This window comes from Panulirus ornatus, chromosome 58 (genome assembly GCF_036320965.1).
Source record: "Panulirus ornatus isolate Po-2019 chromosome 58, ASM3632096v1, whole genome shotgun sequence".
NCBI classification, from domain to species: domain Eukaryota; kingdom Metazoa; phylum Arthropoda; class Malacostraca; order Decapoda; family Palinuridae; genus Panulirus; species Panulirus ornatus.
Genome location: NC_092281.1, coordinates 18,123,905 through 18,147,218, shown reverse-complemented (window position 1 = coordinate 18,147,218; position 23,314 = coordinate 18,123,905). Strand labels below are relative to the sequence as shown.

The following is a 23,314-nucleotide window of genomic DNA, read 5'->3' as shown; positions in this document are numbered from 1 at the left end:
CTTCGACTTACGACACTTGGGCTCCACGATCCTGAACTTACGAACATTTATTTCCACGACTTTCATTCTTCCCAGACTCTCACCTCTGGGCACCCTGTCGTCGTGTCTTTCTTCCCCAGCCACCACACGCAACGGGGAGGACTACTGAGTAAGAAGGAAAAAAAATGGTGAAGAAAATAGCGTGCACCATTGCAGTATCCTTGGCTACTCTTACACCAACTGTAGCTGGTTATGTAAGCAGGAGATACTAAAGTTAGGGAGGAGGTTGAGGCGGTATTTATATACTGGAGGGCAGAGGATGTCGACAGGGAGGGAGGGAGGCAGACACGGGAGGGAGGTTCGTGCACAGAATTGCTGTTGGCTTCCATCCCTTGGTAAGACTTGACCCGGGGTAGATGGAAATTTAAGAGGTATTCAAATTGCGGGTAATTGGACGTTATGGGGAAAGCATCTGGGTGGGAACCAATTTCACGGCAGGATTTTTGAAGGCAAGGAGAGAGAGAGAGAGAGAGAGAGAGAGAGAGAGAGAGAGAGAGAGAGAGAGAGAAGCTGTGTGCGTGTATGTGTGCGTGTGCCTTCCAAACAAGAAATGCTGTTAGTAAACATCGGAGAAAGAGACTGTTTATTTCTTTCCCTCACGAAACCTTTCGTCTCCTCTCTCTCTCTCTCTCTCTCTCTCTCTGGCATAAAAAGCTGGAACACTTCAGCGTTAACCTCGCCTGCAAAGGGGAGGGAGGGACAGAGATAGATAGATAGAGAGAGAGAGAGAGAGAGAGAGAGAGCATACACACAGTCTTCCAGTAGCCACAATATGTACTAAGGTGTTGACGTCTCCGTATTATAAGACGCGATTTCAATATTTTTCCTTCTCTTGGTATCAGTTCTCCACTTGTGAGAAGCAAAAGTCGACTTTTATATCTCGATTCTAAAAAAAAAAAGTAACTTTTCTCGACATTTGGAAATATGTTTAGATAACCTGAGACGCCTTCAAAATTAGCGGGAAACACACTTGGGAAAATCTTGATGTAATTTCAATGTATTTTATCCAGTGTGAATGAATGAGGTGACCTGCTTCAGTGGGTTTATCTTTCAGCCCAAGATTAATAATGAGGGATTCACGCCAGTGGGTCCCCTGTCAATTAGAACTCTCTCTTAAATCATTAATTTACTCAGCTGACGTTCATATGATATTTTGTATGTCAGGTGACGTGTTCGTGTGTGTGTGTGTGTGTATGTGTGTGTGCGTGTAAGTGTGTGTGTGTAGTGTGTGTGTTTGAGTGTGTGTGTGTGTGTGTGTGTGTTTGTGTGTGTGTGGTGCACACACACACACACACACACGTCACCGGAGCGAGGTGGTGGGGGAGTCTGGCTGCGCAGTCGAGAGCAGAGCACACGTGTGGCAGGTATTGAGTCGGAGGTCACACTGTGGAGACGTTGTGCCTGGGTCAGGGCAACCTCCTCCTCCTCCTCTCTCACCACCACCACCTCCTCCTCCTCCTCCTCCTCCTCCTCCTCCTCCTCCTCCTCCTCCTCCTCCTCCTCCCCCGCGTCCGGCGTGCTCCACCCTCACACGCCCGTCTCCTGTTTGGTTATAAGGTACTCGCACCTCTCTCTCTCTCTCTCTCTCTCTCTCTCTCTCTCTCTCTCTCTCTCTCTCTCTCTCTCTCTCTCTTCTCTCTTTCAGGACGGGATTTTAAGCATATGTGTTTTAAAAACCTCCCCAAAATCCAGTTTCATGGGTCAGGCAGCTAGCGGGGGAGCTCGGCTGTTATTTCCCAACTGAAGAGGTTTGAGAAAAGTGGTTCCTCGTCCCGCTGAAATTGCCGATGTAAGTGACGTCATGAATGGAATTTGTCCGTTCAGAAACGTGTGTGTGTGTGTGTGTGTGTGTGTGTGTGTGTGTTTAGCCACCACCTGCAATGAGTTCTTTCGAGACGGTGTGTATGCAGGGCCTAGGTCAAGATAGCCTGAGTCCAATGCCTTGAGAGAGACAGTAAGGGAAAAAAAGTAAGGAGAGATGCAGAAATTACTGAAGGTGCAACTGTGAACGCGTAGGGCGCTGCCAGGGCCAGCCTTCTGTGTCCCTGGACCTCGGTAAGGGCCTCGTAACCAACCCAGACGGACTGAGAGGAAAGGGAAGTCATATCACTGCTTGTGGACGACGTCTCGTGGACGACGTCATGTGGACGACGTCTTGTGGACGACATCTTGTGGACGACGTCTCGTGGACGACATCTTGTGGACGACGTCTTGTGGACGACATCTTTTGGACAACCTCTTGTGGAGTTAAGAAAAAGAGAGAATATCTAGTGTCTGGAGGCACCTTGTCGACGGTGTATTGTGCTGACGAGGTCGTCTGCAGCAGGAGGTATGACGCGACGTCCACAGGAGGGAGGGGTCGTCGAAGATTGCGTCGCAGGCAGGCAGGCACGGGAGGAGGAGGAGGTCTGGTTCCTCGTGAAGCCAACCTACCCTTCAGGACAGTCACTTGGGGCGACGCGTCGTCGCTCAAGGAGAGCATTAATCCCCCAGTGAGTGCTGGGGGGGGGGGGGGGGGGGGGGGGGGAGGAGGAAGACCCGGAGGTCCGGAGTTCTAGGTCTTAAGAGGATGGTGTGGAGTGGAGGACCTTCTGATAAAAGATGGAGAGAGAGAGAGAGAGAGAGAGAGAGAGAGAGAGAGAGAGAGAGAGAGAGAGAGAGAGAGATTTTAGATGAAAGTGGCGGACACGAAAGATGGTGGATCATATTTTCAGTAAAAGGCAGAGAGAGAGAGACTAAAAGGGTGATGAAGAGAACGGAGAGAAAACAGAGATAACGAGATGAAATGTGGAGGAGATAAAGACGAGATTGACAAGAAAGAGATCTTGATGGTAGTTGCAGTGCTCCCTCAGATTCCTGCATTGGATTACAAAAAAAGAAGAAGAATAAGACCCAATGAATCTGCTGAGGCAGAAGTCGTTTGAAGACCATTCACTCCAGGCGCCACTTCAAACGTCCCAGCTAACGAGCAAGCACAAGAAGCCTTCACCTTTGCCCTCAAGACGTCCACACACCCACACACCCCTCCCAACACACACACACACACACACACACACACACACACACACACACACACACGCACACAAACATGCCTACAAGCACTCGCGAAGTAACGATACATACCGCCCCAACAGGCAAGCAAAATATCGACTGTGATGTGAAGAATAGAATGAACAAAGATGACAGATGGCACTCCAGCAAACATCTAGAGAAATTATGATCCATTTCGCAGGGGATTACGAATACGTTTTTCTTACCTTTGATTAATGATCGACAGAGAAAAACCTTTAGGAAACATGTCTTGGATCGACTTGAAACTGGACACGAGGGGAGTGTCCTCGGAATCCCTCCCCGGAGCCCTTGACACTTGGGAGAATATCACACGACGTTCACCCCCACAAAAATGGGCAGAATTTACTGCACCGATGGAGAGCAATCACGCCACTCGCTCTCAATTACTCTCAGGGATTCGTCCCAACACCCCCACTTCTCCCAGGGAACATCCCCGCGGTTCACCTCGCAAACAATACACCTAGATTAATCGCAACAGTAAAAATCCATTGGCTAACTATATTAGACGCTTGGGGGGCGCTGCTGGTGGTGTGTTCTCCTCAGTCCGCCACACTCAGAAAAGTGCATGTGACCAGAAGCGGTGTCAAGCTTGCCGCTGCTGCTGTGAAATACGGGTCAGTGGGCCAGCCTCTCACAATAGTCCCAGTTAGCCATTGAAAAGCCAAGACTGTACGATCTCTTTTTAACTTTATCTCAACCAGTGAAGGTTATATTTCCCTCTCGTACCATGGGAACCAGTATCTCTTCATCCTTCAGTAAGTTCTTTAGCATCTTAGTGATGCTAGTTGATGTTTTTGATGGAATTTAGATTTGAAAGGTGTAAATTTGTCTTTAGTATATGGAATCGTCTGAGATTTTACAGTGTTTCATCTGTCGTATTCTATGACATAAATACAGCAGCAGTAGTAGTAGTAGTAGAGTACAATTACAGACGCAGTTTTACGTTTACTCAGTAAAGAAGTATTGATATTAACGTTGAGTTCTTGTACATACAATAAAAATTTTAGCTCCCAGGTCCTGGTCACCCCCTGAGGTCCTATGCAAATGGGAGAATCTCTGAATATGAAAAGAAAAAAGAAAAAAGAAAAATATTTTGCAACTCGCGACATTCGTAACAAGGCCTCATTGTCCGACCATCTCCAGGGGAAGCCAGTGTCACATAAGAAAAAAAAGACATACCTCTCTGAACTTAGAACATGGTATTGTATGAACGTCCTCAGCTCCTCTATCGAGCTGTAGATGTATAGGTTTGAACTGCATATAAGTAAAGCAAGTTCAGATGGAACTCCATTCCCTCCTACCATGGTAATTACCTTACCCTCTCTACCGCCAGGCTGGTCTACAGCCCTCACATCAACCGCTCCAAGGTGGCGTGTAGCAGAAGTAATACCTCAAGAAGAGATAGAGAGGGGCAGCAACCTCGCCGCGGACGGACAGGGGGTGGGTGGCTGAAGAGAAAGGAGTGTCGGGAGTCAACACGACGGAGGGATTTTGATTCCTCTTAGTTTGAGAGAGGTGGAAGGAGATCAACCCTAGATGTAACGAGCAGTACTCAATCCTCTGACGAACACTATCGGTTCCGACACCTATACAATACACTCGTAACTTTTGGAGGAAACTAGAGTTTCTAAGATAGAGCGGAGGAAGTGGTAATTCCACACGTGATTGTATTATCGCAAGATTCGTATATTGTTCTGTGATATAATGACGGATAACGAGTGTAATTTAGAAAGAGATTTAGGTACAAACAATTATAGAACTATTGAATTAAGGTCGCTTATTAATTACCCCTCATCCCTAGATGCTGCATGGGTCTGAATTAATGAAAGAAAATATGTTAGTGACGAGTGTGAAGGTGTTCTAGTGAGGAGGAGAGAGGAAATGAGGTGAAGTATACAAAATGGAATCATTGACGTAAGAGGCAAGAGGTGTGAAGAGAGAAGGTCATATATGGAGAGAAGAAAGAAGCTGGGCACGAGGACAGACTTCTGAAGGACACCACTGTTTATGAAGTGGTGGAGAAGCCCGCCCTCCCTCGACAAATACCGAAATGGAACGACCAGTGGGTAAGAAGAACCTATACATTACTGGGAGAGAGAGAAGCAGAGAGAAAGCAAAGGAAGGAAGCTTAAGTCATACCCGGCTATGGAGATGTCGAGAGCTACGACAAAGGGTTCACCACAGACTCTTGAGTTCGGAGAGCCAGAGATGATTCACATAGCAGTGATCACCAGTGGCCTGTAATTTATCACATGAACCTGAAAGGGTCCATGCACTCCCCACAATCTACCAACTATTCATCCTCCCCTTGGAGCTGATCGATGAATATATATATATATATATATATATATATATATATATATATATATATATATATATATATATATATATATATATATATATATATATATATATATAGGTGGGTAGCTAAACTCGTATTTTAATCCCAGCCTTTACAACCAGGAAGCAGCTCCCAAATCAAGGATATAGAGAGAGGGGAGGACACGAAACCTCACAGCTAGTAGAATGACACCATTTCCCGGGCTTTCTACTTTTGCGTTCGCCCGACACAACCACAGAAGAACCAAACTTTGCTTTACCCGTTTCGAGGGCCATGTATGCAGGTGAGAGTATGCATGGTCTTAGCATTATCTTGACGAAGGTGTTCAAGATTTTTCCATCGTTGGTTACCATATGACATTAACGACCTTAATGACCCTGGCAGTAGTTAGGTTTGAAGTTTAGATAACCGACCAGTTGACTTGAATGCATCCAGCCACTGTATAAGATCAGAAGCTGATTTCTTTTCGCCAGAAGATGGGACATGGTTCCCGGAATATTGCAGTACAGTTTGATGTATTGCTGTGAACCATTAGAATAAGATCAACTTAGAGAGAGAGTGGATTTTTTGGTCCCGCACAAGAGATCAAAGCAAAACCATCAGAAGTGTTGAGCAAGCATACAGACAGCTCATTAATGCGAGATGTGCCCTGGTCTTTAATGAGGCGTGTTTGAAGAATTTCTCTCTCTCTCTCTCTCTCTCTCTCTCTCTCTCTCTCTCTCTCTCTCTCTCTCTCTCTCTCTCTCTCTCTCTCTCTTATATATATATATATATATATATATATATATATATATATGGATATATAGACAGATAGGTAGGTAGATAGATAGATATGTATTTGTATTGTACATTTATATTCCCCGTGAACTCATAGGAATCTATATATATATATATATATATATATATTCCCCGTGAACTATAGAATCTATATATATATATATATATATATATATATATATATATATATATATATATATATATATATATATATATATATGTATATATATATATATATATATATATATATATATATATATATATATATATATATATATATATATATGTGTGTGTGTGTGTGTGTCCTTATATAAAAATAAAAACACAAACACCCACAACCACACAACGCGAGCCATAAACACACCTCACGACGCTACCCAGGGACTGCCTGGCTAGGCTTCATACCCAGAACACACAGGCTCTTGATGCATCCCAAACACACCCTCGCCTGCCTGGCCCCTCCCTACCTCACCCACAGACCCCTGACACTAACGAACTGCACGTCCTCCCTCCTCCGGTATACTGGTGCCATACTCAATCAGCCCTAATACAAGACAGAGATTTTACTCGATAGAAAGTGAATGGACGACCAGATCAAACTACCCTGCAGTGGTTAGGTGATGCTGGCTATACCCATAATTCACGTCAGGGACAGATAACGCCACGAACTGGATTATTGATAAGGTATGTAGCTATAGTGAGTCATTACGTGGCGGTAAGGAGCAGGTGTGAAGAAGAGACTGAGCACATGTTACGTACTTCCCTTCAAAGACACAGCAACAAAAAAAATGGTCATAAAATTTCATAATGCACTAATTCACAAACAGTGTAACGTATCAAAGACATCCCGCTTCCCCATCCCCTCACCCCCCAAGGGCCTCCACGGTGACATAAAATGTCTAAAATACCGTCTATAATGCACATGAAATATGTTGAGCAGGAGGCACATTTTCCCGCCATCCCCTGACGCCTCTCCCGTCGCTTGGGCATAAAGTTTTAAAACTCACGACTTGCCATAAAACCCTGGGATCTGGGGATGTTGCCACCATCAGCAAGTGTGTGTCTGTTAATTTTAGACGTGTGTGTGTGTGTATGGTGTGTGTGTGTGTGTGTGTGTGTAACCTACACCGTGTCAGCATCGTATTTACCTCTTCTTCCTCAGCGTTACTGCTCGTTAAATGTTTAATTTGTCCATTGTGAGTAATACAACTGTCCGTTAAAAGATAGGTCCGTCCGTTGTGACGAAGATCAACCACCATTTAAAGTTCAGTCCTTCCGATACACTATTACCAATATTACTCTTCGTTAAAAGATGAGGCTGTCCATTGTGGCCATAACTAACAATTACTGTGAATGATAAACAGAAATGAAAATTATCTTGACATTATCTCGGACACACGAAGTTACGGTCACACGACATTTCGTAATTGCCATGAAAGAAAAACAGACCAATGATAATAGCATAACCAATATTCGTCCCACTCACTATTTTGGTTACGTAATTGTGATGCCAAACGAATCATATCAAGTAGAGCATTGTGTAAGATTGCTAGTTAGAGCAAAATTAGAAAAACAAGTTTCGTTCATAGTTTAGAATACTTTCATAAATAATTTGAACACAACAGACTATCGTTGCAGCGACGTCAACGTAGTGAGAGAATTATTACATGATGATGGTTCGACGCTCTGGGTGGAACAGCGTCTGGACGATTTCCAGGAGTGACCACGACCAGCAGCAGCAGCGGCTCTCCAACCCGAGGCGGCTCCGTGGCGTCTGTTTTAATCCGCGCTCAACCGGCTTGGGAAGGAGCGGCTGATAACACTTCTTATTTTTTCTCGTATTTTCTTCAATCGCGGTTTCTGGTACCTTCACCCTTCTCTTTATGATTTCTTTTGTTTCTGATTTTTTCTTCCTTTAACCCACATGTTTTCTTTACCTTTATCTATATGCAATTTCCCCCTCTCCATTGTTGTTTTTATTTTCTCTTATTTCTTGTCACTTTTTTCCTCTTCAAGTATATAAGTCCTTGATTATCGTCTTTTATTCCATTGTCTCTTCAAGTTTTTTTTTTTGTCTTCTTTTATTGCCATTTACTTTAAATTTCTTCCTGTATATGTTTGTTCTGATTTTAGATTCATCTTCTTGCACTCCATCTCTATTGACTCTATTATTATTTCCTACCCAACTGAAAAGAAAAAAACTTTGCCCTGAGATAATATTTTCAAGGCGATACTTTCCGTTGAGGCTTTCTCTAAACTCCGAGCTCCTTAGAGAGAGAGAGAGAGAGAGAGAGAGAGAGAGAGAGAGAGAGAGAGAGAGAGAGAGAGAGAGAGAGAGACCAAAGAAAGTCAGACACACCGACGGAAAGAGGGAGCGAATTGGTCGTTTCCAAGGGGGAAAAAAATGCTTTAAAGTGTTGCGGTCAGGCTATTTTTGAAATTTTCAGCGCTATTTTCCTGAGCCCTCAACCACTCTCGCTATTTTCCTGAGCCCTCAGCCAATCTCGCTATTTTCCCCAGCCCTCAGCTACATCGGCTAGATTCCCAAGCCCTCAGCTACAGTCGCTATTTTCCTCAACCCTCAGCTACACTCGCTATTTTCCTCAGCCCTCAGCTACATCCGCTAGATTGCCTGGCCCTCAGCTACACTCGCTATTTTCCTCAGCCCTCAGCTACACCGGCTAATTTCCCTCTTAACATTTTCAGGTTTCCGTGGTTTCCCTGGCAATTGAAAATATTCTGCTATTGTGAGCGTGTGCTTAGCCTCGACAAATTCCAGAGTAAATATTCAATTAGCGGTGAGTGTAACTAACGTTTTACTTTTCTCCCAGAAATGTTGGTAACATACAAAACAAATTTAGCGAAGTATCTCTGGAATATTTCCGCTCGGTGTCTTCATAGACGCCACTTAATTCACTATATATAGATTTATAGAAAAAAAAAGTCAACATGAACGCCAAAAATGAAATACTTTTTTTTCTTTTTTACCTATGTAGTTCTGGAACTTCTCTCAAGTTCAAATGCTCGAGAATTTGAGCGCTGAGTTCAGGCGAGATTTTGAGATTTGTCTGATTCAGTCGTTCGATGGGAGGGGGGGTACGCTGTTTCGAACTGTAGCCTAACCTAACCTTAAACGTAACCTAACCTACCTAACCTAACCTAACCTAACCTAACCTAACCTTAAATGTAACCTAACCTAACCTAACCTAACCTCAAACGTAGCCTAAAGTTAGATTAAAAAAGGAAAAAAGAAAAACTTCCCCTAAATCCTTTAAAGTTAAAACATTTTATAAATCGTAGCTTAAACCATAAAACCGATCTTATAACTTGATATTCAACCAACCCAAAACCGTAACTTTTATATAAAAAGCGAGAAACGTATCCCAATCCGAAATCAGCGCGCGGGAACTCCAGTCTCACGGTGCCCGGAGCCTGCACAAGTTCTCGGTTCCGGAACACTTTTTTTTTTTCTTTTTCAAGTTTATAAAGCGAAATATTTTTAAAGAAAATATGAGATTTTTTTCTCTCGGTTGTAGAATGGGCCATTTGCTCACTGTGCAGACCAGCTAACTGTGAGTTCCTGTGGTTATATCGTGCTATTATACTTAGTCAGGTTACCACTAGGCTTTTGTGAAGTACAGGAGGAATCTTTTAGTTTAACAATTTGAACTGAACGGGACGATCTATGACCAGGAAGGTACACAGAAATGATGGTTTGGCCCGTAACACACACACACACACACACACACACACACACACACACACACACACACACACACACACGAGACAGGACTGTAACAAATGGGCGGTGATCAGGACAAGATATGGCCCATCATAACCCAGGCTCGAGCAAACAGACGATATAAGTCTTGAGTGTCAGACGAGAGAGTAATTATTGATGGCCCAGCCCCGCTGCTGACGTAGTGATGACGTCACGAAGGGTTTTATCTCTCTCTCTCTCTCTCTCTCTCTCTCTCTCTCTCTCTCTCTCTCTCTCTCTCGTACACACACACACACGCTAGGAGAGGGAGAGATCACCATATGTTCTCAGGACTATTACCGAGCAGGAAGCAGGAGGGGAATGGTGCTATTACCCGAGAGTTGGGCCAGAAATAGCTTCTCATTACACCGTCTGCTCCCTGACGTCTCTTGGCTGGTCACCTCGTGTGGCATTGGTTGACCTCAGGGGAGCTTGGGGAGTGCCACATATGGCTCTCTCTCTCTCTCTCTCTCTCTCTCTCTCTCTCTCTCTCTCTCTCTCTCTCTCTCTCTCTCTCCTCCCTACATATTCATAAGCCCATCTTAGACTATATAATTATACGCAACATGACAAATATCTCTTTCCTAGCTTGCACTGACCTCCACAATAGTCAGATGTCAGAACAGCAGACGCAGTAATTTTCACTAATATATACAGTCTCTCTCTCTCTCTCTCTCTCTCTCTCTCTCTCTCTCTCTCTCTCTCTCTCTCTCTCTCTCTCTCTCTCTCGCTCGCTCGCTCGCTCGCTCGCCCATGCGTACACACTAATCCATTAATTTCGTAAAGACAAAATACGTTTGATGGGGAAACCCTGGGCGGCCCAGACATGGACGCCTGTCGTGCCGTAAACACCGGCCCCGACTGTCGGTTGTTTAGCTTGCTCGCTTCCCCATTCCTCCGATGTTTACCTTCTCTTTAGCCCACTATCCATTGTCTTGCTACGTCGCCAAGTGTGACTGAGTGACATGTTATTTCTTACAGTTTTACATGTTTGTTTATGCGTTTGTATGTTTTCTCCTTGGGATTTCTTCCGTTGAACACACTTTGGCTGTATATATAAGTTATGCGACGCACGTTAAAAATATGGATATAGCAAAATATAATATGATTTTATTATCCGTTTAAATTTGCTCGTTATGAATGTGAAAGTGTGCGGGAAATGGTTTTCTGCTGAGCTCAAGATTTCTTACATGTTTTATGAATCTTAAAATGAAAAGGATATGAGGAAAATGAAAGCTTATGACTTTACAGATCTTCCCGTTTTCGTTTTTTGTTTTTCACTTGATCAAAATTTCTGATATTTAAAACTCATGTCAGATAAGATGTTATGTATGTTCAGTCTTAAGGTCAGTCAGTTGAGTATATGCGTGTTAAGGCTGGAGCTACAGCAATCTAGGATTTCTTAGCAAAATATTGGAATTAAGAGAAAGTTATACAACGTAGTTTCTTAGCAAAATATTGGAATCAAGAGAAAGTTATACAACGTAGTTTCTTAGCAAAATATTGGAATTAAGAGAAAGTTATATAACGTAGTACCTAGTATGATAAGAGATGATAAAGAGACCCTTAAGTAGTATGACGACTTTTGTATGTCAGAATGTACAATGATCTCACTACTTGTGTGTGTGTGTGTGGGTGTGTGTGTGTGTGTGTTACCACAAAGGGTTACGCCGCCAAGACGTCACCTTGTGTGAGGTTGCACCATCGTCAGTGGACGGATATTAGCTTTGTCGAGGGATTCTTCGCTTTTAAGAACTCCAATATGTCTCTACTCCACCGTGGAGTGCAGACTTGAAGCTGCAGGAGTCTCATAAAAGGGTTCCGAGTATAGTGTAATAATGTTAATAATGATAATGATAATATTATTATTATTATTATTATTATTATTATTATTATTATTATCATTATCATCATCATCATCATCATTAATATTATTATCATTATTATTATTATTATTATTATTACTATTATTATTATCATTATTATTATTATTGTTGTTGTTTTTGTTGGTTATAATAGTAATGGTAATAGAAATAACTGTAATAGTTATAATAAAGCACTAATACTAATGATTTTTTTTTTTTCGTGAAATCTAAGCACACACTGGTCTTGGCCAAGACCCAGTTTATCATTTCCATGTGCCGAAGTTGTACAGAGTAATATTTTGTTCACACGTTACATGATTCCTGCAATCTCTGATGATTTTGCTTTTATTATTATTATCATTTTCTTTATCTTCACGTTTGTACGAGAACAGAAGGAGTTAATATTACGATGATAGTAATATGAAAAATTTTTATGTACTGCATCAGAATTAAGACAGCATTAAGTCACTCCGGGTGATGAATATAACCAACATATAACGAATTTTGATAATGATGATAAACATAAGGATTGTTTACCTATAAACTAGCAATCACAAGTTATGGTGCTGCATTTATGTTAATAAAGCACCATACCTTGTGTCTGATAGTATATGCCTGAAAATCCTCATCTAACCCCCACCAGCAGAGATGTACGATCCAGAGGATGACGGTACGACCATTGAGCACCACGGAACGACCCTTGGTTAGGATAAACTAGCCTTTCATCTGACCCTCAAACGATCGTACGATCGCGCTTGTGTGGGTAGTACCTGTCGTGCTCAAGGCTCGTACCGTTTGATCAAGGGGATTAACATATATCCAAAACACCCATTTGATGTTCGGTTCGAATTCGACGTTTCACGTATTTACATATACTCCGTGAGACACAGCTGTGCAAACAGTAAAGTAGGCTGCAGCTGGGTTGAATGGCTCCTGACTGCCAGATGGTCATTAAACCAAAGACCGTACGGTGCACGTATATATATATATATATATATATATATATATATATATATATATATATATATATATATATATATATATATATATATATATATTTTTTTTTTTTTTTTTTTTTTATACTTTGTCGCTGTCTCCCGCGTTTGCGAGGTAGCGCGAGGAAACAGACGAAAGAAATGGCCCAACCCCCATACACACGTACATACACACGTCCACACACGCAAATATACATACCTACACAGCTTTCCATGGTTTACCCCAGACGCTTCACATGCCTTGATTCAATCCACTGACAGCACGTCAACCCCTGTATACCACATCGCTCCAATTCACTCTATTCCTTGCCCTCCTTTCACCCTCCTGCATGTTCAGGCCCCGATCACACAAAATCTTTTTCACTCCATCTTTCCACCTCCAATTTGGTCTCCCTCTTCTCCTCGTTCCCTCCACCTCCGACACATATATCCTCTTGGTCAATCTTTCCTCACTCATTCTCTCCATGTGCCCAAACCATTTCAAAACACCCTCTTCTGCTCTCTCAACCACGCTCTTTTTATTTCCACACATCTCTCTTACCCTTACGTTACTTACTCGATCAAACCACCTCACACCACACATTGTCCTCAAACATCTCATTTCCAGCACATCCATCCTCCTGCGCACAACTCTATCCATAGCCCACGCCTCGCAACCATACAACATTGTTGGAACCACTATTCCTTCAAACATACCCATTTTTGCTTTCCGAGATAATGTTCTCGACTTCCACACATTTTTCAAGGCTCCCAAAATTTTCGCCCCCTCCCCCACCCTATGATCCACTTCCGCTTCCATGGTTCCATCCGCTGACAGATCCACTCCCAGATATCTAAAACACTTCACTTCCTCCAGTTTTTCTCCATTCAAACTCACCTCCCAATTGACTTGACCCTCAACCCTACTGTACCTAATAACCTTGCTCTTATTCACATTTACTCTTAACTTTCTTCTTCCACACACTTTACCAAACTCAGTCACCAGCATAATTAAATGCACTTTCATTAAGTTATCTTCCTAACTACATATCAGTGAAGAAAATGATCCATAGAACTCATTTATGTTAGTGTTTCTTATATATATATATATATATATATATATATATATATATATATATATATATATATATATATATATATATATACACTCGAGGCAGTTACCCTCCCAGTCTTCAGATATAAACCTCCTGCTTATCGCATCGCCACAAACCTCTTCCTTATTCTTTAGCTTTTTAAACCCCGTCCCACTCGTCAACAGTCATGAAGAGAGAAAGTGTGAAAGATAGAGAGAATTGAGCCAAGCAGGAAGGCTTTGCTCCTCATTTGGTCACATCTTTAACGTGCATGACATTTTCTGAACATCTTTTTCGTAGCTTTTAAGAAATATATAAGCAAGTATTACAGGTATTCATACTGAACTATACTTTGTTTATCGTTCAGTTACGGTAAATACGTTTTGTATGTAATCAAATGATCATATTTGGGCTAAATTGTGTTCAGAATTAATCACATTGTTACGATAAATTCCCCCCGCCCAGACTTTCTATAAAATATCGGTTATTCTCTCCCTTAAATCTTCACGAGTGAGTGACATGAAGTATCATCTGGGGAATCTTGTTTGTTCGATGGCTCAACACCTGCAGGATCGCACCCGTCAAGGACGAGAGTTATGACCATATACGATACTCCGTTGACACTTCCTCCAATATGCTCCCTTCACGAGGGAGTATTTGATGAAATTTACACCCTGGTTCTCCTCCTCCTCCGTCCATCTTCTCTTGCGTTTTTTCTCCCGTTACGTTTAGTTTTCCCTCTCTGGGCTTGTCTGATTTCCTCGCCCGATGTTGTTCTGTGATTGGAAACATTTTTTGTTTTTCAGCGTACTTCACGCAGTTTCCCCTCCACATTCTTCATTTTCTTTTTTTTCTTATACTTTCGTTCTTTCTCGTCTGTTGCTTGTTCTTTTTTTCCTCTCATTTTCTCCTGTTCTTATCTTCACATCTCATGTGTTTTGTTTTGCCTTCTCCATTATTTCCTCTCCCTGCCCTCAACGTTTACATATTGTCCAATCTTTCGACCCAGTTTTCCTTGTCCTCCTACTCACTTCCTCATCCATTTTCCTTCGTATTTACACTTTCTCTCCTCTTCTTTAATGTTGACCTCTCTCCTAATTAATTCTTTTACCTTATTTCACCTGACTTTTGATTCCTGTGATAGATTAGCTTTTAATACTTTTTTCCAGGTACCGAATCGAATCACTCCTATCTAATGCCCTTTATATTTTCATTATTTCGTACTTTCAGTTGCCCTTACGTTACTGAATTGTGTTTTCGAGCTTTTAATATATATTTTCTGTTTTGATTTCACTGCTGGACGGTATGTTGTTGTCTGCTTTTCTTTGTTTTTATGAGTCTATTTGATTTCATTGATATTTATTTTCCTTATTTAGTTTCAGTTTCTAGGAGTTCAATCCTCTTTCCACATGTTGCACCTTTCGATATAATCAATGCTTGTCTTTCTGTTTATTGCTTCGTCTATGACTGATGATCCATCCGTCTGTCTCTCATTTGATTCGATGTTTGTATGTTATTGTTTCCATGCTCTCTTGAATCCAAGCTTTGAATTCCTTATTCATTAATTTAGGTATTTCTTTTTTTTTTTCTTTCTTTCTCTGCTGTTTTATTGTATAGTATTGTTTTTCCTATGCATGAAGGACTTTTTGTGATCTTTATTCTTTCTTAAATGCATTTATATCTAAAAGGGTTTATGAAGAAAACATGCCTTCATTTAGCACTCGGTACTTTAGCTACCTTAAGCCAGTAAACTACTACTGATACTAACAGTAGTAATAATGAAGATGATAGTAATAATGATAGTCTATGGCATTATACTGAAATAATGACACTAACAATGACAGTCCTTATGATGGTGTAATGAAATAATGAAGGTACGTAAATACAGCATCTCACAGAGTAAAATAATAAGATAAAAGAAAAAACATTTAAGGTCGTATTTTTAAACTGACACCTGTGGTGGCGTGCCGGGTCGTGTGTGGACACTGTCAGACCCTGGCTGGCACCAGAACCCTGGGTAAAAAAACAGGAGAGTGTAGGGTACCTCCTGCCATTCTCTGTACATGAAGTATAACTCCCGCCTTGCCTTCACCATACATTCAAAACTTTTTTTTTCCTCCACTTTTTTTTTCTTTTTTAAACCAAAGTCACCCCCCCCCCTCTCCACCTCCCTTCTTCCCATCTTCTACACTATACGATGGCTCTTCATAATCCATCAAAGCATTTCCTGTGAGAGATGGAGGAGAGGTCATCTGTGTGGAGACGTACAAGTATGGCTCATGTCAAGATACGACTCGGGCTGTTTGACTTAAGGGAATACATCAGGCCTTAGTGGAACCTCAAAGGAGTTGCATTACATTTTCTAATTCTTTGTTTGTTGGTTTGTAAGACGGTCATTTGTTATTTTTTTTCTTTCCCCTCATCTGTATTCATGTGACTGAAAGAGCGAACACCTAAATACCTCGTTAGAGGATTATCCCGCTTAGTCATGTGATCATAGATGACATGGTGACCTGCCTGCCTGTCTGCCACCACCACCTGACATCTGTTGATCATCTGTTAGTCTGCAGAACAAGGGGCAGCTGTGCCATCATGACAGCAGCGTTATCAACACCAGCTTTTCAGCCATCCCAGGAGTGTTACCAACGGTAGCTCTACCTCCATGACAGCAGCGTTACCAACACCAGCTATTCCACCATTACCAACATGCCAGCATCATTACCAACACCAGCTCTACTACAGTAAAAGGCATCATTACCAACACCACCCTTACCACCATAGCAACATCATTATTAGCACCAGCCCTACACCATGCTAGCAGTGTTACCAACACCAGCCCTATCACCATGCCAGGAGCGCTACCAACGGAATATCGTCCGCTGTTCTCATTCACAAGAATCATGTGCACATTTTTAGTAGTGTCTTCTATGCGTAGTTTAGAACGTTCAGATATCATTGTTAATATGTAATGTTAAAGCTGTGATAAGCGTCATGATGACTCAGTAAAACAACAAGCGTTTGTCTCACCCTGACGAGTTCAACCTTCACACGGTTTTAAACGTGTCTGGCAGTATTACTCCGCTAGAATGCGCTACATATTACAGCCACCGTAGATATTAGGTTCACAAGACACGTGAAGGCATTTCGCTCCAATGAATCCAGTGTACATTTTTCTAGTGCTTTAATCGATCTTTTCATATCGATAAATGAGATATGATAATTCTATTCATCTCGCTTATAACTTAATAACCTCCAGTTGAACTAAAGCATTTTTCAGTACCTGTTCGTATTGAAGTTTGTTTATAGTTACGTAGATATACAGATCCAAGGTCCAAGCAAGGTGGTCTAGCCTTGACACTACTTAAAAAAAGTAATGCAACCCCCTTAAAAGCTGTAGAAAGAAATCAAAGCAAAGGCTCTCTCTCTCCCCCCACCCTCCACTCCCTCCGGCAACACGCTGAACGGAAAACAGAAAAAAATACCTTGCAGGATTAATAAACCTGATGGAAATTTTTGTATGGGGGAAAGTCCAAAGGCAGTGGACTGAACATGTGTCATGCATCCCATCACCAGCGACATATATACCTTCACTCTTTGTTGTAAACAAAATAGTAAGGATAAACGTGAGCTCCTGTCTCTCGACTTACCACGTCTGTATCACTCTTGATGTGGAAGAATGATACAATGATTCATTTTCTTGCCCTCTTAAAGCAGACGAGGCGGGTTAATCAATGTTGGTACATTACCTCAGCATGGCCAGGGAGAGAGACGTGGTTGAGAAGGTAGCATGATATATACCACACTTACGTTACAATGATTGATTAGATGAATTATTCAATACCGGAGAGTGACAAGTGATGATCAGACATAAATTTGAAGACATTTAGAATCGGTTGATTTATATTTAGTTGCCTTTCGACCTGCCCACTGGAATCGGGTTTAGGATTCTGGAAAATGCTGTGGCTATCGCTCTGGCCTGGAATTCTAAGATGTTCAGTGATCATTGCTTCCATCACTCTTGAAAGAAGTTATTATCACACTGTGAACTTCATTTGGATAAACTTTTGAACGAATGGACGAATATATTCAGTATAGCCACAACTGTCAGGAGCAGATGTAAAGGCATATCGTCACCCACAACTCTGGGTGTTGAAGAAACTTCCCGGTGGACGTGTGAATTTGGGAAATTGATAACACACCAAAGATTCTCGGTCACTGAAGATTTTCAAGATTCTCGGTCACTGAAGATTTTCAAGATTCTCGATCACTGAAGATATTCAAGATTCTCGATCACTGAAGATATTCAAGATTCTCGATCACTGGAGATATTCAAGATTCTCGATCACTGAAGATATTCAAGATTCTCGGTCACTGAAGATTTTCAAGATTCTCGGTCACTGAAGATATTCAAGATTCTCGATCACTGAAGATTTTCAAGATTCTCGGTCACTGAAGATATTCAAGATTCTCGATCACTGAAGATTTTCAAGATTCTCGGTCACGGAAGATTTTCAAGATTCTCGATCACTGAAGATATTCAAGATTCTCGATCACTGAAGATTTTCAAGAGGTGATCTTTGATCTTTCTCACCGACACAAAGATTCCGAATTCGACTGAGCTACGCCAGGCCAGAGGAGGCGGCGGTATGTGCCCCAACCGACCTCAGTCAACATCATCTCTATCAAGGACACTGTCCCCGTGTACCGGATCCTCGAGACTGATCACCTCCCACAACTCTGTATTGATAAGTTCTCGCTGACTGATCACCAGGTAAGGAGTAGTTGTACCTCCAGCACGACCCCTGACCTACCTTACCCTCAGCTCCTGGAGGTACAGAAGTGACCTTACACGTCAGCAGAGCTTCGCGTGGTGCTCTGAGGGAATGGTCCACAAGCACACGCGCCATCCCGGATCTCATGGCAGTATATCAAGATGCTTTTTAGGACACCGGAGCTCACACAAAGACCACGGACATGGCGGACATTCCCTTAATTTATCAGTGGTGAACCAAGGCTTTTCGACATGTCGAGTGACATCATCATTTGTCGAGTATCTGAAACAGGAGACGGTGTTTGGTAAAGCTTAAGGGGATTATTGGGTGGCAAGTCTCGTCAGACTATTTAGACTTGTAAAGTCACAACTACAAGTGTGTGCTCTTGCATAAGGTCTGTTATGATATCTTTTACAGAAGAAAATCGGTTGTATGAGTATTGTTAGTGATGTGAGACTTAAGTGGCTTGACTCCCTTTCCTTCTCAGAGCCTGCTGTTAGTTTTTTCTGAAAGCTGCTGTAGTTCAGAGATCAAAATCTGTACTATCAACACTTATTTTCCTTACCTCTTGTTGATATTGTGATATATGTTACTTATGATTCACCATAGACAACTTTGAAATAAAACGAATTCTTCCTCTAAAATAATGGTATGTTAAATCTAGCCAGTAATTACTTTAAAAATTGGGCTTTTATCTCTCTCTCTCTCTCTCTCTCTCTCTCTCTCTCTCTCTCTCTCTCTCCATCGGTTAATCAATTATATCCTTCTGTGTCCTGACTTCCAGGGTGAGTCTGTTCTGCGTACCCTCCCGGGCATCGAGCGAACACCTTCTCGTGGTCTTCCTTTCTAGAGGGCTGGTGGACGTGTAGACCACCAGCGTGCTGGTCCGCCAGCTGCAGGCTCTTCCCGCTTCTCCTCCTCCTGCTCCTCCTCCTGCATCAGCGGTAAGGCAGCTTTCCATACTTTATGATACGGCACGAAGACCTCACCAGGTTTTCCACTTCCTCCAGATCTCTTAAGATTATTTTCCCTCTTCCCTCTTCACTCCTTCGTCTGTAGCCATTATTATATCTTATCCGAAGCCTCGCCTGGACGGGGGCTTGAGAACCGTGACTGGAACCTTCCTCGTCAGAAGAGAGCAAAAAGTTGCTCTCGGGGAAAGTAGCCGGAGTCAGTAAGTTCCTTAACTTGCTGGATTCCAGGGCACTTTTGACAGCGCTTTAGCCCCTGGAATCCTCCCAGTGTCATGACATAAGATAACACAGCCAGAGACCTGGCCATGTTCGTGGCTGTATACGTGGTAAGATAACACAGCCAGAGACATGGTCGTGGCTGTATACGTGGTAAGATAACACAGCCAGAGACATGGTCGTGGCTGTATACTTGGTGGTCGTTGTGTCTTCGATGGCGATTATGTGGATTACATTATATTGGTGGATTGTATTATATCAGTCGTGTGTTTCCTATGGCTCCCAGTGATGGTGTTATTTGAAATTTTGAGATATTGAGTCACGTTTTATTTTATATAAGTGGAGACGCTCTTTCATGCAGTGATCCAACCGATTATGAAACATGCGTCAGTAACTTTCCCTTTATATATATATATATATATATATATATATATATATATATATATATATATATATATATATATATATATTGCCAGGCTCTTGTGTCTGATGGTGATGGCTTCCTCGTGTTCAGATGTCCAGGGGAACAACGGGGTTCAGTCGGTCACAGGACGTGTTCAGACGACACTCCACCACACGTAACGTGACAGTCACCCTATTGCTCCTCCACACTTGTCACCCTGTTGTCCTGTCCCCTTGCAGCCCTGCCACCCTGTTGTCCTGTCCCCCTGCAGCCCTGCCATCCTGTTGTCCTGTCTCCCAGCAGCCCTGCCACCCTGTTGTCCTGTCTCCCTGCAGCCCTGCCACCCTGTTGTCCTGTCTCCCTGCAGCCCTGCCATCCTGTTGTCCTGTCTCCCTGCAGCCCTGCCATCCTGTTTTCCTGTCTCCCTGCAGCCCTGCCACCCTGTTGTCCTGTCTCCGTGCAGCCCTGCCACCCTGTTGTCCTGTCCCCCTGCAGCCCTGCCATCCTGTTGTCCTGTCTCCCAGCAGCCCTGCCACCCTGTTGTCCTGTCTCCCTGCAGCCCTGCCACCCTGTTGTCCTGTCTCCCTGCAGCCCTGCCATCCTGTTGTCCTGTCTCCCTGCAGCCCTGCCATCCTGTTTTCCTGTCTCCCTGCAGCCCTGCCACCCTGTTGTCCTGTCTCCCTGCAGCCCTGCCATCCTGTTGTCCTGTCTCCCTGCAATCCTGTTTTCCTGTCTCCCTGCAGCCCTGCCACCCTGTTTTCCTGTCTCCCTGCAGCCCTGCCACCCTGTTGTCCTGTCTCCCTGCAGCCCTGCCACCCTGTTGTCCTGTCCCCTTGCAGCCCTGCCACCCTGTTGTCCTGTCCCCCTGCAGCCCTGCCATCCTGTTGTCCTGTCTCCCTGCAGCCCTGCCATCCTGTTGTCCTGTCTCCCTGCAGCCCTGCCACCCTGTTGTCCTGTCTCCCTGCAGCCCTGCCATCCTGTTGTCCTGTCTCCCTGCAGCCCTGCCATCCTGTTTTCCTGTCTCCCTGCAGCCCTGCCACCCTGTTGTCCTGTCTCCCAGCAGCCCTGCCATCCTGTTGTCCTCCACCATACTGCAGCAGCAGCTCCGCCACCTTGCCACAGTCCGAACGTAGGTCAATTTACGGTTCTTTTCGAACTAGATAACCAAGTTTGACCTGAATGGCAGTCGTCCAAATCTCTCTCTCTCTCTCTCTCTCTCTCTCTCTCTCTCTCTCTCTCTCTCTCTCTCTCTCTCTCTCTCTGTGCTGTTCTTCCCTTATTTCTTTATTTATTCATTGACCATGATGGCTGCTGGCACCTCCTCCTCCTCCTCCTCCTCTTATGGCTCATCTGCCCAAACCATTTCTCTAAAGTCAGTGTTGACATTTATGTACCTGTACTATTGATGGTCGATTCGTGAAAACAAGGTTTGTCACTTATTATACGATCAGATAATTGTTCTGTTTAGATTATCTATTTCCTCTTTAATGTTGGTTTAGTCTATCTGATAATTCAGATAGACTGTTTTATATATATATATATATATATATATATATATATATATATATATATATATATATATATATATATATATATATATATATATATATATTTCTTTCTTTTAAACTATTCGCCATTTCCCGCGTTAGCGAGGTAGCATTAAGAACAGAGGACTGGGCCAATTCTCTGTTCCTTCTTTTGGAAAATTAAAAAAAAAATGAGAGGGGAGGATTTCCAGCCCCCCGCTCCCTCCCCTTTTAGTCGCCTTCTACGACACGCAGGGAATACGTGGGAAGTATTCTTAATCCCCTATCCCCAGTTCAAATCATTTCACATTTATAGAGAATTTGCATACCAATGTGATGGACTGGCAGAGTCCTGTTAATATAAAGAAAAATATTTCCATTAATTTAGAATCATGACATGATGGCAAAGAGAGGAAATGATATAGTACTGAAACAGATTTTGCAAGTAATGGAATGTATGATATCCCAGGGCAAGCGACTAACACGAGGGGCGGGAGCAGGGGTGCTGGAAATCCTCCCCTTCCTGCATCATCACTTTCCAAGAGGAAAATGAGTTAGGTATCAAGTGATTAGATTTTCCTCTTTGAGTCAGGTATCTCTTCCTGACGCTATCCTTGCTGAGATGGGAAACGGCGAGCAAAACCTCAGAAAAGTAAGAGAGAGAGAGAGAGAGAGAGAGACTGAAACTTTTTAAGTTAATATAGAATTACTCTAACCCGTATTACTAGTCCTAGGTGAGATATAGTTACCAAAAGTTTGCTTTTTTTTTTCTTTGTAAATCAGTTATGGTGTTTTTGTAAACGATTATAAGATATTAGTAGAGAATGCTTGTAAATCATTTCCACTTGAATCCTTACTCTAGTTTGATGTCGGTTTTATGATCATTGTCACTTATACTGTGACGTAACCACGCCTGACTTCACATCATGACGTCATGAACACTGCCATGTCTACCTCTGACGTCACACCAACATGGCTGGCCTCCTTGTGATATGTGACGTCACCAATGTAAACATACGTTCCTGCCTACCCTTTCTCTTCCAAACTAACAATTTCATCAGTTATTGTAAATATCTACTCATGTTGTCTTTAAGTATTTCTTCTTCTTATTATTATTATGGTTTTGCCGCAGGGCATTAGCATATATCTCATGGAAGAGAAACTAGTGGAAAAAAAAAATTGGCTAGGCTTTGCGTCCCTTCCATGGTGTGACCACCTGATGTTTCGAAACATGACTCGTTCTTTACACCGAGTGAATTCTAATCACACCAGCTTTCCTGAATACATGTATACATTATTTTGCATTCAAGTTTCTGTATATCTATGTATGATTATTATTATTTTAAATATTCTCAGAGCTGATTGAGCATCAATAATAATAATAATATATAATAATAATAATAATAATAATAATGATAATAATAATAACAATAATAATAATAATGAAAGTAACTTTTTCGAAGCATTGAGCTCCCTGCTTCATGGACGTGGTGTGTGTCTG

At 42.5% G+C, this 23,314-nt stretch overlaps 1 long non-coding RNA gene and 1 pseudogene across 1 annotated transcript in view; one reads left to right on the top strand and one right to left on the bottom strand.

Moving 5' to 3' along the window:
• The window catches only part of LOC139766599 (uncharacterized), a 290,245-nt gene extending 270,246 nt beyond the window's left edge, over positions 1-19,999 (top strand). Inside the window, exon 4 of the long non-coding RNA XR_011716929.1 lies at positions 19,479-19,999. This is a non-coding gene — a long non-coding RNA (uncharacterized lncRNA). The remainder of the gene's footprint in view (positions 1-19,478) is intronic.
• Positions 1-23,314, bottom strand: part of LOC139766598 (growth hormone secretagogue receptor type 1-like) — a 211,893-nt pseudogene that overhangs the window by 169,318 nt on the left and 19,261 nt on the right.